At 44.3% G+C, this 16,513-nt stretch overlaps 1 protein-coding gene across 3 annotated transcripts in view; it reads right to left on the bottom strand.

Annotated features, from left to right (window-relative positions):
* The window catches only part of Sertad2 (SERTA domain containing 2), a 103,425-nt gene that overhangs the window by 11,615 nt on the left and 75,297 nt on the right, over positions 1 to 16,513 (bottom strand). The window contains exon 1 of one of the 3 annotated variants that reach the window (XM_051200619.1): positions 5,627 to 5,926. The exons of 1 other annotated variant lie outside the window; for it this stretch is intronic. The gene's annotated coding sequence lies outside the window, so the exon portion shown is untranslated. Of the gene's footprint in view, positions 1 to 917; positions 942 to 5,626; positions 5,927 to 16,513 lie in introns of those variants that run through there. One more of the 3 variants, XM_051200620.1, reaches the window with a different exon arrangement.

Below are 16,513 nucleotides of genomic sequence, written 5' to 3'. Positions count from 1 at the left end.
GGGAATAAAACCCAAGAATGCAACCACAAACAAGTATTTTTATGGAAGAGTTTCTTAAAGAGTTAGAAGACTAAGTTGAAAGAATGGGTGGTGAATCTGAGGCCTGTGTAACTAACCTACATATTTAGAATATTTATTATAATTGCCTTTATGAAGGGTTCCAGAAATGACTCACTGGCTGCTCTTCCAGAAGATCTGGGTTTGATTCTCAGCAAGCTCACCACTATCTGGGACTCCAGTTCCAGGGGATGTAACACCATCTTCTGGCCTCTGTGGGTACTTGGTACATAATGTGGTACACAGAAATACACATAGGCAAAACACCCACACACAGAAAACAACAAAATTAATTAGGCTGGTAAGGTTTTACAGAGACAATTTAAATTTTTTATCATATATTGGAGTAGTTCACTCAAGAGAAAAGGGCAATGAAAATATAAACTAAAAGGTAGTGGCTACTTTATAAAAAACAGTAACCATTTTTTCCAGGCTGAGATTAAAAAAAAAAAAAACTCCTCAAGGACCTGGAAGAGTCATAACTTACTGAGTTTTAAGCAAAACCATTTAGCTAAACAAATCAAAATAACCAGAGTGCCACACTAAGTATAGTAAATGTTTTTTTCTAAAGAATACACTCAATAGTTCTTCCTTCCACCACTTTGCAGGATCAATCCTCGTGGAAGGCTTTCCTCAAGCCCACCCAGCAGAGCATCCCTAACATTCTGTTTGTCCTACCTGCCTTTGGGAGCTTTACAAGCAGCAGAGGGGCCATATGAGAAACTGCATTTTGGACTTGTAAATCAACTATTGTCACACAGCTAGAAATCACCCCAGCCAAAATTCACTTCATTTCATATTTCTGGTTATTGTAAAGCAATATTTTAAAATCAGCATTTCAAAACTTGTTCTGTGCTTACCTAACTTATGGAAGACCTGGTGTTCCATCCTTGGTGTCACAAAAATCACTTAAGTTTGTCCAGGACTCAGTGGCAGAGCACTTTCTTAGCACTTTCCACCCCGAGCACTGGGGAAGAGAGGCAAACACACGCAGCTTTAGAAAAGTTCACTGCAGGTCTCACCAGTGCAGAGTAAAAAAAAAAAAAAAAAATCTCCTGAAGCCACAGTACCCAGGTTCTGCCAGACAGGCTTCTGGGAATGTAAAGAAAGCCCCAAAGACATATGTAGGCACAAAGTGCTGAAAATGTTTCCTTCAAAAAGGAGAGGAATCTGAAGAGCAAGCATGTAACAGCTATACCAGAATGGAACATCTCATTCGAGTGGCTGGAATTGTATGCAAACCTGTTCTGGTACAGAAATGACCTTGGGACTTTCGGGTTCCCTGAGCCTAACTTGGGCAATGCTTCTCAACACAGGGGTGGGGTGCTCCAGCAGACTACTCCAAGCTCAGAACCAGCACAGGCTGGAAAGATAGATAAGCAGTTAGCCAAAGAGGAGAGCAAAGGGCTACACAGCAGATCTGCAGCCAGGGACTTTCATGAAAGCTGTAAAACCACTGGACAGTTGCGTAGACTTTACTGTGGCCACCAGGTTGACAGAGCCCACTGTATCACAAGACTGTCCTGGAGTCAGAATCCCTTTCCCATCACTATTCTAAGTAAAACTCCTTAGAAGAAGAAAAGTGTGGTTTAGTGGCTTTTTTCCCCCTAGCTAGTTGCTTATGAAGGGTTTCAAAGGTGAAAGAAAAGCTTAGCTTAGTCAGGGAGCCTGCAAAGTGACAGTGTTTTGTAAGACACAGCCATAGTATATTGCAGACGTGCATGGGCTTTGAGAATTTAAGTTTGCTGCTATGTAGAGTTAGTAGAGAAACAAAGCTGCCTTTGGGCACCTTAAACTAGTCAGACTGGCTATAGCAGTTGCACAGCCTGCTGTGGCTATGTCCTCCGCCCTCTCCCTCCAGCCCCCACCCCCACGTGCCCACACAGTTCAGTCCACTGAGTGAGGCGCCAGCTCTACCTCACCCATCCCTGTTCCTGCCATCCCTGCTGAGAGGCAAGGCCAGCTCCAGTAAGACAGCATAGGGTGTGAGGCCAGGCAACTCCATCCGGAATTGAACACTGCAATGGAGGCAGAATGCAGCTTACATCACGCTAGATTTCTCCCACAGATCTATAACGCCCTGGTGTTTGCTTCTGCAAACTGTAGCGGGTACTTTCAACTGAGTTCAGATGACGGACAGGGGCTTCCTGGCTGGTAGGACCCTCAGACTACAAACAGCCACCTTCCAGAAGCAAGTTTGTATGGTACAAGAATGTATTTGTTTTGTCCTATTAAAACATGTATTTTAAAAGATATCATGCTGTTTTTATCTCGAAATGTGATTTATACATTTTTCAAAGAAAATTTTTAGACAGTCAAGCATGTTTTTGTCTCATGATCTTGGGGGGGGGGCACAACAACAACAAAGAGTCTATTTATTACCCAGAATAGGAATGCCATCTTATTAGGCTGACATATGCCATTCACAGATTGATACAAAGAATGAACTGCTAGTCAGTACTAATGGAGAAAGACACAGCTCCACACAATGAGTGATGGACGCTCCGGGGGACAGTTCTGTTCATAAGGGTTTCCCAGTATGTGGGCAGGACAGGAGTCTGCCTTCAATGCTAACTTCACTGGCTGTTTAAGACAACATTTTCTTTTCTTTAAAAACCAACCCAACTTCGGTTAGTTGTTTCAATCTAGAATAATAAAATCAAATTAAACAGAAGTCACAGCCTGTATGTCTCTGACAAGTGTTTAATGTTTATTAGTGGCAGTTAGAAAATGCATTACTTGTGTGCATATAACGGCCACAGCCTTTTAAAACTTTCGTGTGTTTCTGGTAAGAACTAAGTAATGGAGCCTGAGAGACAGGAGACAGCTCAGATGGTAAAAGTACTTGCCACTCAAGCATGGAGACCAGAAGTGAATCCCCAGATCCCAGTAAGAGTCAGAAGGAAAACTGATTCAACAAGGTTGCCCTCTGACCCCACATGAATCCCTCCTCCATCACACACACACTTTTAAAAAATCCAGTATAGATGTGTGAAGGCTGGCATTACCCTTAGCGCTAGGTCATTTCCTCTTAAGCTGAAGCTCTGCCTCTGGTATCTTTAGCATATGTCCGATCTTTGGACTCAACAATCAGATATGACCCTGCCTCCTGCAACTAGTGCTCTCTCCCTACACTACACCACGACAATAAATGAAGAGATCCACAACCGCTAAGCTTAGGAAATTCTCTAAGTACACTACAGTTCACCCTTCTGAATACCATTCTTACCTACCGTTCTGTAAATAATACTAGCTAAGTGGCCTCCATCTTGAAAATATGAATAAAAACAAAACTCGTACTTTGGGTGGATGGTGGTGGCACACGCCTTTAATCCCAGTAACTATGGAGGCAGAAGCAGGCAGATCCTCTACAGAGGACAGCCAGGGTTACACAGAAGAAACCCAGTCTCAAAACAACAACAGAAAACAAACAAACCAACAAAGTCGTGCTTTCACTCATGTCTTTAGTAAGAAACCACAGCAAAACAAGCCTGTAAAAAAAAACATTGTTGCAGCTCTTACCTTTCTTAGTTTCTAGAGTCTAACATATTTTAAGTAAGGACATTCTTGAACTATGTAACTTGTACTTTACCATGAGGGTACTGTTTAAAGTAGTGGTAATCATAAGATATCAGCCATCACATATAAATTTAAGTGACTTGAAAACTCTATGTTGTTTACTATGCCATTGTTAATAATCAGTCTTAGTAATTGGATAAAATCTCTATTTCTGTTCCTTAACTAAAATAAAAAAAAAAAAAAAGCTTTTACGTAGGATAATTCAGCAATGGGAATGCAAAGATTTTCTACGTCTGAGTCAAAACTCTTCTCTCAGTTCTTCAGCAGAAGCAGGCCTGAGCAGCCTGACAGTAAAACTATTCCTAGGACACCTCCTGGCATACAGCCGGTGTTATAAAATTCAAGTCCATTCTCCTACCTGCTGAAATAAAGAAACAGAGCCAGGTGAAGAGGGGGGAGGGCAAGTTACCAAGTCCATGTCATAAGATTCCCACTAGGAAGCATTAGTCGCTGAATGTATTTTAATTAGGAGGGGAAAGACATTATTTTAAAGCACACCTAACCGAAAACAAACACTTGCTGGCCCGGAACTCACTGTGCAACCCAAGCCAGTCTTGAACTCCTACAGATCCATCAGTGCTGGGATTAGAAGGGTATGCCACCACACCCAGGCCAGCTCTACAGACTTTTAAATGAAGAAACTTAGAAAGCAATTATCAGGAAAGTAAAGTTCCACAATTATTGTTGTTCAAAACAGAGCTGGGAGCTTAGTACCTTCCCCCTCAAATCAAAATAAAATGATACTAGAGGGGTGGGATGGAGTGGCAGCTAGGGTGAGGTAAGCAACACACACACTCTCTCTCTCTCTCTCTCTCTCTCTCTCTCTCTCTCTCTCTCTCTCTCTCTCTCTCTCTCTCTCTGCCCCCAGCAGAACAGCCCAGGGCTCTCAGGGATGTAGCCCTCCAGGGGGTTGAGTGGAGCCCTGGTCCACCTAACTCTTGCCAGTAACAAAAATTATGAAAAGCAACTTTGAGTAGTTAGGGCCTAACAATCCTACTGGTGACTACAACTTCCGGGCTCTTTATACAGGTTCTGAACACTTAACATATATTGGGAAATCAAAAGCATGTTTCAAGAACAAAGCTTGAAAACTGACTCCCTTACGACCAGCAAAGGTTTGACCAATTCTACTCAAAATAAAAACTGCTGTTACCCTGCTGACTGCCCTTCTCCATGCTGCCTGGAAAAACCTACTTTCCATTCCTGAAACTACTTAGTTGCAAGCAAAAAGTTATTCTGAAACAGACCGTCTCATCTTTTTGCGAAACTTAACATTCAACTCTCAACTCTATTGATTGCTACTATTTCTGCTAAAGCTAAGGCAATGTATGGTCAAGAAAAAATATGAACAGTTCAGTACTTTCTCCCGACGCAATGGTTCTCTGAAGGGTGCCCAGTGTCAATGGTACAAAGTCTACACGTCGGGACAGCTGGCTCCCCTCAGCGCCGTCCTTCTACCTCCCCCCCCCCCCGCCCCGTCATAGGCGGTTACCACCAAGATGACTTGTAGATTTCTAATTTAAAAACCAGGGAGGCGTTAAGTTTAATATACATTCCGATCCAAAATCAATTCATTTGTGTACGGAAGAAAAGAGGGTGAAGAGAGCTGTTTGAACGCATAACCACCGGGAAACTCAAAACACAATATAGCAAGTTGGATGCAAACCCAGACACGGAACTCAAAAGTGAAGCAGCCTCCGTGCCAGCAACCCGAATCTTAAAAAAAAAAAAAAAGTCTCGCACGTCCTCAGCACCGCAGCCACCACAACGAGCACAGACACCCCAGCTGGAAAGGCAACAGCTCCCAGCCCCGCCGCCCTGCTCCTGCCCCGGGCCGTGACAGTGGGGGTCTCCAGGCGGCCGGCGGGTGCGCCCCAACCTGCCCTGCCCGGCCTCCTCCGCCTTGGGCTCCCGCCTGGCCCAGCCCAGCACCGCCCCCCGCCCGCTGGAGCCCAACCCCGGGAAGCCTCAAGCTCGGCCAGGAACTCACCACAGGCAGGTCCTCCCGGAGCTAACGCATCCGAGGGGTTTCCACCCACCCCTCAAGCTATGCCCGCTCCATGCGGGGCGCCCCGCCACGGGGCCGACGGTGGCTGGGAGCGCGCGGAGAGGCCGGAGCTACCACCCCGGCGTCCTCTGCCTGCGCGTCGGGAACATTATACAATGGTGGAGGAGGCGGCGGGCAGCCGGGAGGAAGCAGGAGGCGGGCGGAGGGGACGCCGGGCAGAGCGAGCTGCGGCTCGTGCTCCAGCACTCGCCGTGCAGGAGTGACGTCCGCCAGCGAGCCTCCGGCGAGCTCCGGCCAGGCCCCGCAGGCCCCGCCCCCCGCCTGGCCGGGCCCCGCCCTGGCAGCCCCGCCCCTGCAGCAAGGCCCCACCCTGCCTCCCTCCCACCTCAAGCCGCAGGCCCCGCCCGCCCCTGCTCCACAGGTCCTGGCCCCCGCAGGCCCCGCCCCCATACGGACTGGACCCGCCCCGGGACCGCCCTCCACGGGCGGTACCATAAATGTAGATTCCGACCCGGTGAATGCTCGGGAAGGGGCAGGCAGGCACCCAGCTTCTGCAAGCAGCTCTGTGGATCAAAGGCCGAAATAGGGGAGGAAGAAGAAACCGGGGTGCTCCAGCCCAAGGGCCACACTGTCACTACTAATCCCCACACTCTGGAAAACAAGCGGATGAGGGAGCCGGTGGTGACAAAGGCAGCAGCGCGGGCACAGTCCGCAGAGGAGCGAGACCACAAATATGATAGGCATCCGAGCTATTCGGCCACTTGGGCCGGTCGGCGTGAGGGTAGGGTCCACCAATGGCCCTCAGAGATGTCGGAATGGGGGGGGAGGGGTCAAGAACTCCATCTGGAGCTGGCTACTGAAAAAGTTCCAGTCGAAATGGGTGGTCGAGTGATACCTTTGGAGCGGGACGGACCTGAGTTGCATCCTGTATGGAGAGCCAGCAGCCAACCAGAGGGAAACCAGGCTTCGAGAACACCGGGAACCAGAGTCGTCCTCAGCCCACAAGTTTCACGCTCACAGCCTTAAATTCCCCCACTCCCACCCCAAAAGACCTAATGTTTTTAACTACTCAAACTTAGCAGGGGACTTTATATTGTCCTTAGTATTAGTATGGAGTGCATGTGTCTAAGTGGTTTGAATTTAAAAGCACTAAGAAGAGGCCAGGCACAGCTCAACTGGAACATTTATGATTGCTTTAAAAATGACATGTACATTCTGCATAAGGATATTACAAAAGTAATTCAGGCACCTTAAAGTTTTTGGCTGCCACCCCAATCAATAAATTCTTCTCTGACCACTTTACTGTTTAATGGTCCACTACACTAGTTGTATTTAAGGATGATAAAGCTTTAAGACCTAACATAAAGGTCTTAAGCATCAAGACAAATTTAGACCAACTCAAACTGTTCCGTAATGATTTGCTATCAAACCGATGATCTTATCAAAATTAAAGTTGGTGCCAGGTGTGGGATTCCTGCACTAGTTAAGCAGAGGCAGGCAAGTCTCTAAGTTCATGGCTAGTCTGGTATATACAGATGTTCTAGACCAGCCAGGACTGTATAGTGAGAACTTGTCTCAAATAATAATAGTGATAATGCCGGCCAAAATGGTAGGAGACATCAGGTTTTAAAGAGAAGTTAAAAGGTTTTTTGTTGTTGTTGTTTTTGTTGTTTGTTTTTAGTAAATTCTTGGCATCATCAAAATTTCATAGAGATGTTTCATTAGATATAACCAATTTCAAAAGCTAAGTGTGTAGCTCTTTGGCAAGTCATTATAATAGTATGTAAAACTGGCATCAAATAAAGTATGCCCATGAGGCCCTATGAGGACTTGCTTGGTTCATGCCTAGGTGGCATAAACTTTTGAAACATTTTGCTAGAGAGCTAAGCTATTTTTCATTTCTGGAGCTGTGCCTTTGAAGACAACATAACTACTCACAGCTCCCTGCCCACCCACTCACTTATACTTTCAGTCCTCGATTTAAGAAACAGCCATTGAAACAGAAGCTGCAATAACCTCTTCCTGTGATGTCTTTGTGGGAGGCCAGAGGTATTTAATTCTGTAGAATTTAAAATGAATTGAAACTGTTATTCATGAATTGAAGTTAACAAAAAGACACAGGAGTTTATGACTCTTGGATGTTTCCTAGCAAATGCCTTCCCAAATACAGTGGTCCTGTACAAAAGAAAAGAGTGAAAAATGAAAGTGACATCTTTGCTTGCCCACAGAATGAGCACATGGCTGTCTGCAGTGCTTGGTAAAAGTCTGGATTCTGAGGAAAGCAGCTCACGGTGGCTTCTGGGGCAATGGAGAGCGAGGAGCTGGCCAGGTTGTATTTTTGAAGGCTTGATAGCCCATCAGTGCAGGCATATATTTTCACTTTCCCAACTTATAGATTCTGGAGTATTAGCCCAATTGGTCAAAGTGTGAAGTGTCAGGTCCCTCTTCCCTGCTCCTTCTCCACAGGCTGAGTTCCATGGAGGCCAGCACAGCGATTCCTGCCCAGTCCCAGACACTCAAGGATATAAAGGGAGATCTTCCCTGTACTTAAAAACGAAAAACTGCCGAGTAAGGGTGTTGACTGCATGTATGTCTGTGGACCATGTGCATGGACTGGTCCTGTGGAGCCCAGAAAGGGCCCTGCATCCTCTGGAACTGGAGTTACACACGGACAGCTGTGAGCTGCCATGTTGCTGGGAACCAAACTGGAGTCCTCTGTAAGAGCAGCCAGTCTCTAACTGCTGCACGAGCTCTGCAGGCTCCCGGCCCTGCACTTGGGAAGTATACACAACGACTGACTCTTTGTTAAAGACAGTTTCTCCACATAGCCTGCCTGTTTCAGTTATTAAACCACTGTATAGAATAAGCTGGACTACGTGTCTTTTCATGGAAAAAATCTGAGTTATCAACGGTAGAATTACCATAACAGAAAATGGGATAATTTTCAAAATAAAATTCTGGAAGTCACATCTCTTACCTTCACCTGGGATGTGAAGGCCAGGAAACAGCTAAGCTCACACAGATGGTGCAGTGTGAGAGAGACTTTCCTGTCCCCAATGACTGAATAATCTCTGACGGCAAGTTCCATCCCACCTCTTGGACCTTGTCAGGCCTTCTTTTTCCTGCTCCTCCCTCAAGTCTCAATTCACACAAGCATGGCTACAGCCCCAAGCTAAAGATCTTTTCCCAAAGTTAGCTCATTGTCTCGTTGTTATAAACTTAGGTGTAATGGCTACCAGTTGCATTCACAAGCATTTCATTCTTGTGCTAGCAATTAGGTCCTTTTCTTTCCTAAAAATCTGTCAGTAGTTAACTCTTAACGCAATCTTAAAGATGATGTTTGGAGTGGGGGAAACAAAGGTAACAAAGGTATTCCATTTCTCAATCTAGCACTATCCGCTGGCCAAAACACACACTGCTCTCTATCACAGGGAGGGGTCTGTACACCGCCTAAGCCTTAGTGGGTAATACACTTTCTTCTCACACATTCAAGTCATCTAGCTCTCACAGAATGCCAAAGGATGTTAGAAGCCCAGCTCCAGGCTTTTCTTGTCCTAGGAAGTGAGTTAGGTGAAGGCCCTTGATAAAGAATCTGAAGATCTACAACTCCATTATTGAACTATGATTAATCCATGACTTAAACATTGTGTGTGTGTGTGTGTGTGTGTGTGTGTGTGTGTATTTGATTATTTGATTGGCCAAATGTGGAGGTCAGAGGACAGCTTCTGGAAGTCTGTTTTCTTCTTTCATCATGGGATCCAGGGATCAAATTCAGATCTGCAGATCAGGCCTGCAAGTACATCTGTTCACTGAGCCACCAAGGTAGCCCAATCTGTGACTTGTGTATTAATCTGCTGTGTCTCAGATCTCAGATCACCATGGGCTCTACTGAAACAAGCACAGGGCTATACGAGGAGACAACTCTGGGGCTAGCTCCTGGTCCTCAGCACTGGGAAGCAGAGGGCCTCGGCAGCACTGAGCTGACTCCTGCACCTTGGACTCTTTCTAGGATCTAGGAGTCTCTCAAAAGGGAAAGGGAAACTTCGCTCTCATGCTTGAGGAGGAATTCTAGAGCTGAAAATGCTATACAATGCTTTGTAAGTTGCTCAGCTCATCTAGAAGACTGTATAACCAAGTCCACATTCACACAATTCTAAATGGAAGCAGAAACAGAAATGGTAATAATGTGTTCTTTTTTGGTAGGTCATGTTCCTCAAAACTTTTCATGTCCAGATGACTCAAGCCATCTTCTGGTTTTAAGGTCTGGAGAAATGCAGGACATTCTCCCATACCTCTCACATGGGTCCACTTGCCTGTCTCCATAGCACACTTTGGGTCACACACAGGGCAGCTGCAGCTCCAGGGCTTGCAAGGAGGGAAGGGACCCAGAGAATGGTCTGATACTAGTATATACCAAAAACTGCGTATCACTTAGACCCAAACAGAGACTAGGATATAGATAAAAGTAATTCATTCTTTTGCCCAAAACTCCAACCATGCCTATCCTTGACCTTATTTCAACCCACAGAATACACACCCCCCAAACCACAGAATAAAATGAAGCAATGTCACCCTACTTCCCAATCCTTTACTTATCTCTAATATGCCTATAAACTAGCCATTCTTATAACCCCATTGCTGGCCTCCAGGATAGCAGGTGGCAAAGGAAGTGGTCACCAAGTATTTGGTAGGTACTAGGGGAATGCGTGGAGAAATTAAGAGGTCATTCCTTTATAAATATAAATTTATAAATAAATCAGTTCTAATCTTTTACACAGCCTAGTTTCAAACTTGTGGGTTCATGAGTTCCAGCTACCTCAGCCTCCCAAATAAGGAACTACAGATCCATGACTGATTCTTGCTATGTTCCCTGTGTGTGTGTGTGAGTGTAACCAAAATGCTTATGCAGATCATTGGTAGTATATCATTGTACTTATAATAACTTTTCAGCATCTCTGTAGTATACCATTCAGGTCAATCCTAGTTAAAAGAATTAATAGGGGGTGGGTGCTGGAGAGATGGTGGAGAGTGGTTAGGAGCACTGGCTGCTCTTCCAGAAGAGCTGGGTTCAATTCCCAGCACCTATATGGCAGCTCACAATGTCTGTAACTCCACTTCCAGCGGATCTGGCATCCTCACAGATATATGCAGGCAAACACCAGTGTACATAAAATACAAATAAAAATTATTGTTTAAAAAACTAACTGTCCTTACAAAGCACTGTTGAAAGTTAACCTGTACAGACTTTCTATCTGGGGAATGACCTTCCCAACAGATGCCAACTTATAGCTATCATTCTGCCACTCTGTACTTCCCTGTGAACACTGTCCTGTCCTACTCACTCTAACAAAGTGCCAATTAAGTCATATATACAAATACAGCATTTGAGGGCTAGAGAGGTGGCTCAGTGGTTAACAGCACTAAGGCCTGAGTTCAATTCCCAGCACCTACTGGGTGGCTCACAACCATCTGCAACTCCAGTCCAGGGGATCCAGTGTTGTCTTTTGACCTTCAGTGGGCACCAGGCACGCATATAGTGCACAGACATATGTGCACACGAAGCACCCATCCACATAAAATACATAAACCTCAAAAAAGTTAAGTGTCAGTAACCAAACATGCGCTAAAAATTTGCAGTCAATTTTAGGTCAGCCTGATCATAGTGAGTTACAGGATAGCCAGAGCTAGACAGTGAGACTCTGTCTGGAAAAAAAAAACAACAAAAAATTAGCAGCCATTTTAACTGCAAAGAAAACTTGCCTAAATGATTATAGAAAATATATTTTTGTAAAAGCATTACTCCTATTTCAAAAGCAAGAATACTTACATGATCAGCTAGACTAAGTTATATTTTGTATAATATATTTTTCATATCCATTATAGTGACTATCTAGGATCATCTTCAAACAATCCATGAAAGCCAGATGTTGTAGGGAGCACCCACAGTTCAGCTGCCAGGAAACCTGACGGATGGAGCAGGAGATTGAACCCAGGAGTTTAAGACCAGGCTGAGCAAAACAAGAGACCCAACAGCAAACACATGAAAACATACTTGTGAATCAGGAGGCCCTTCAAGGAAGAAAGTATATGATGATGTTTATAAGATAAATGATATATTCAAATAATTTTTTTAAACCACAGCTATAAAATTTCTACTTTGAGAAGCTGAAAATTCAAGACTTTAATGGAACTGTCTATGGAAAAACACATGTGCAGGAAGGAACTCTACAGCCTTCCCATTTTCATGCTTTGCCCGGGACTGAACCATGCTTAGGAGGTAAGCTCTCCACCATAAGCTCCATCCCAGCTTAGTGTTACCTTTAGTCATAGATGTGGAATTGTTGTTCAAACAACTGCCAGCAGGGTATGGTGGCACAGGCCTAAAGCCAGCACACACACATCCCAGCATTCTTCATCCCAGCACTTGGCAGACAGGGGCTGTAGGAGCATCTCTGTAAACTCAGGCCAGCCAGCCTGGCCTACAGTCTGAGCAATACAGAGAGACCCTGTCCTAAGATAACCACTACCAGAAAAATAGAACAAACAACAGCAATATCCTATTGCCAGAACGATGGAGACAGTTTCAAAATTATCCAACATCTGGACTAGCAAGCACATACCTGTAATCCCAGGACTTGGGAGCCAGACACAGGAGGATTGGAAGTTCAAGCCATCCTCAGCTATGAATTCAAGATGAGTTTGGGCTACATGAGACCCTGTCTCCAAATTAAATTAAATAAGCAGTAGTAGTTCTTTGCCTGAAATCAAAAGTTCTAAATTTATAAATATTTTTTTATATTTGAAATTTCAGAAACACATGAAATCAATCAGGGAGAAAGTGAAACATGCAGCTCAGACACCAATACTATATTATGGTCACTGATTAGCCAGACAAATCTTACATATATGTTTTAAATAGTGAGGAAAAACATTTAATCATGATAAAAAAAATGCTTGTTTCTTTTAAAAAGAAGTTGAAAGGCAAGTGTGCGTTAGCAAACTCGGAGGCCACTGTCTACCATGCTGCACATAACTGCATGCTCTCACCCTTCGTTTGTTCAAATAGTCTGCACTGAGACTATGTGATACCTTTACAGAGGTGAATAATGATCAGGCCTGTAAATTCAAGGCTTTATTCATGTTTTTATATTTTATTTATTTTGTGTGGAGTGGCTGAGGGCCACTCCATCACATACATGTGGAGGTCAGAGAATAGCTTTCTGGTTTTTTGTTTTTTGTTTTTGAATTTTCAAGATGGCTTCTCTGTGTAATAGCCATGGTTGTCCTAGACCTTGATCTGTAGGCCAGGCTGGCTTTGAACTCACAAAGACCTGCCTGCCTCTGCCTCTGGAAGGCTAGTATTAAAGGCATGCACCACAACCACCCAGCTCAGAGAATGTGGATTTTGGCTGGGGTTGAACTCAGGTCACTGGGCTTGGCAACAAGTGGCTTTACCTGCTGAGCCATCTCACTGGTTCAAATCCAAAGCTGTGCCATTAATAAGGAAAGTATAATAAAAATCTGTCTAGGTGGATATGTCATTTGTACCAAGGTGTCTGTTTAGCAAACATGTCACTGTATATATTAGGTCAGCTCCAATTAAAAACAAAATTAAGGTAAGAGAAAAGGAAACTGGGCAGTGGTGGTGTACACCTTTAATCCCAGCACTCAAGGGACAAAGGCAGGTAGATCTCTATGAGTTCCAGGAAATCCAGGGCTACAGAGAAACCCTGTCTCGAAAAACCAAAACGAAAAAAGAAACTAAGGAAAAAGGAAAAAGCTCACTAACAAGTGACAGGGTGAGAATTAGAGCAATGGCTCAGTAGGTAAAGGCACTTGCCATAAAGCCTGACGACCTGGATTTGGTCCCTGGAACCTACATGTGTACACACGTAAGAGCATGTGTGTACATGCACACACACCCATACACTCTAATATTTTCTTAAGAGGCCAGGATTCAGCTTGAGTAATGGCAATGGTGGTACATGTTTTCAACCCCAGCACTAAGGACAGTGAGGCAGGAGGGCTGCGAGTTCAAGGCCAGCCTGGGAAAGCAGCATTTGTGAGACTAACCATTGCCATTTCTGTGCAACTTCTTTAAGACAGGAAAGCTCAGGCCAGGGAACTCTAAATTTGAGGTCAGCCTGGTTTACGTATTGAATTCCAGGCCAGCCAGAGCTACAAGTGAGATTCTGTCTTTTTTTGTTTTTTGTTTTTTTCCGGAAAGGAAATTAAAGCCTAAATTACAAAGACGATTAGAAAAAAGCTTAAGTAATTGCATATCCATCTTTAATCCACTCAGATTTGTTATAACCTTAAAGTTGTTGAACATTATTATGCTTTCTAGTTTTAATGATGAAAATTAATAGCTATGAGGATAAAGACTTCAGAATTACTATTTTCATGTTATAGCCAGAGATGAAAAGTAGAGAATAAATGCCTTCCCCAAGTTATCAGATGAAAGGATCCATAACGCAGACCCCTGCCATTTCATGGACAAGAATACTTTACCCTATATGAATGTAATGCTCCCATGAACCGACGAGAACACTAGATGCAACTCCAACTTAAGCCCTGATTTTCAACCTGAGGGTGTATTATAGTGTCTGGGCTGGAGTAATATGTGGGGCCTTGAGTTTAGTACCTAGACCAGCATGTGGGGCCTTGAGTTTAGTACCCTGCACTTGAACAAATTTTTTTTCAATTTTGTGTTGGGATGCAGCTCAGTGAGCAGGGTGCTTGCTTAACAGGAAGCCTTGCAAACTGCCTTGCAATTAGATTCAGCAAAGAAGGCAGCAGGAGGTCACCGGGTGGAAGGGAGAAAGGCTTGGGTACCCTCCTTGCAGCCTTTGTTGGGCCCCAACTGGCAGTGCCTGTCTCTCTACCAGCACAGCTGCTTCCGAGTGGCCCTCCACCAGGCCCTCGATTCTCACTGTGTTTGCTGGGGGCGTTACCCCCACAGCACTATGTCCTCCCCTCCGCCTCTGATGTAGCCACTCCCTATTATCACTGATGTCCACGTCTCAACTGTCCTTTCACTAACATCTCCTTGGCTGAGCCATTTATGTAGAACTCCCAAAAAGATGACACTCAAAGCACAAACAATAACTAGACTATATTAGAAGTTAAGTATCTGGGCAGGCGATGGTGGCACACACCTGTAACACCAGCACTTGGGAAGCAGAGGCAGGCAGATCTCAGTGAGTTCAAGGCCAGTCTATTCTACAGAGTGAGCTTGAGGGCAGCCTGAGCTACACAGAGAAATCCTGTCTCAGAAACAACCAACCAACCAACTCAAGTATCTGTTAAACAAAATACACTATTAACAAGTTAAAGCAACCTAAGAACTACCAAATAATATGTGAGGTTCACACACTCAACAAAAGTACCTAGAATTCATAAAGAATGCTTGAGTTAGCTTTTTAAAAGGTTAAAAAATACAGTAGAACAATGGATAAAACAGGAGATGGAATATTTAATAAACACATGAAAAGTTAGGCTCCAGTAAAATAAAAATGCTAATTATAAAAGTAAATGTCTCAGCTTTTAAACTGGTAAAAAGCATAATCTAATGAACAATTAAGACAAAACTCAGGCTCTCCCAACAAAGGAGACAGTTCAGAGGGTAAATCACAGACTCCCGGTCTTTCTGCAGTCCCAGCACTGAGGAGCCTCTAGACAGTGGGGCCCTGGATCTCTGTGAGTTTGTGGCCAGCCTAGTCTACATAGTGAATTCCAGGACAGCCAGGGCTACTTACTGAGACCCTGCATAAAAAAAAAAAAAAAAAAAAAAAAAAAAAAGGAAAAAAATTAAATTGGCAGGACAGGGGACGTGACCTGTGGGCAAAGCACTTGCTATACAAATGTGAGGCACAGAGCTTGGGTCCTCTGAACCCGTGTAAATCTGAGCAGGGGTGACAGTCACCTACAATCTCAGCCCTTAAAGACACAGACAAGGAACAGGTAACACCCAGAGCAAGCTGGCTAGCTAGACCAGCTAGACTAGAAAAAAGCGCTGAATTGGGAGAGAGGCCCTATCTCAATGTGCAAATTAGAAAGTGATGAAGGAAACAGTGATCCTCAGCTTCAGGTCTCCATACAGGCCCACACAAGTGAACATACATACACAGATGCACTCTGGTAGGAGGTAACTGAGGACATACAATGTCATCCTGCATACACAAGTATGCACATGTGTGCATGCACACACGCGCGCGCGCACACGTGCACACACACGTGCACACACACACACTTCAAAGATGAATTCTCGCACATTCTTAATGAGTACTTAAGTGGGTATGGTCACTTTGGAAAAATCTGAAATGATCCAGTAATAAGCTGAAGGGCACATGCTTACCCATATACATGCAAGACTTTCTTAACTAGGATTCAACAGGAAAATAAATCCTACAGAAAATGATTTAGGGGTCATACCTTCATGTCTGCAGAGAAGGGTATAAAACCAGTGATATTCTGGCAAATATTTAACTACAGGACAAGGCCATAATGGATTTCTTACGATATTGGGGCTTAATTGTCTTGAGGAGGTAGCGGAAGGGTTATGTTCAGAGTCCATAGAAACTTGTTTTTATCACCATGGAGCCACACAAAAAAAAAGACAAACGGACGGGCGGACAGATGGACAGAAGGAAGGAAGGAATGTAGGAAGGTAGGATGGAAAAAGGACAGACTGGTACACTGCCTATAATGGCAAACACTGGAAACAATATTAAGGCTCCTCTAGATGAGAACAGATCCACACACCAGGAAACTGTACTGGTTTCAAAGAACTAATATTACCCATCAACACATGGGCAAATCTCAAACACAGCTGAAGACAATAAAGCAGGTTGCAAGACATTACAAAAT

The sequence above is a fragment of the Phodopus roborovskii genome, unplaced genomic scaffold (assembly GCF_943737965.1).
Source record: "Phodopus roborovskii unplaced genomic scaffold, PHOROB, whole genome shotgun sequence".
Lineage (NCBI taxonomy): Eukaryota > Metazoa > Chordata > Mammalia > Rodentia > Cricetidae > Phodopus > Phodopus roborovskii.
Note: the sequence above shows the minus strand (reverse complement) of the source record. Positions and strands in the feature narration are given on the sequence as shown.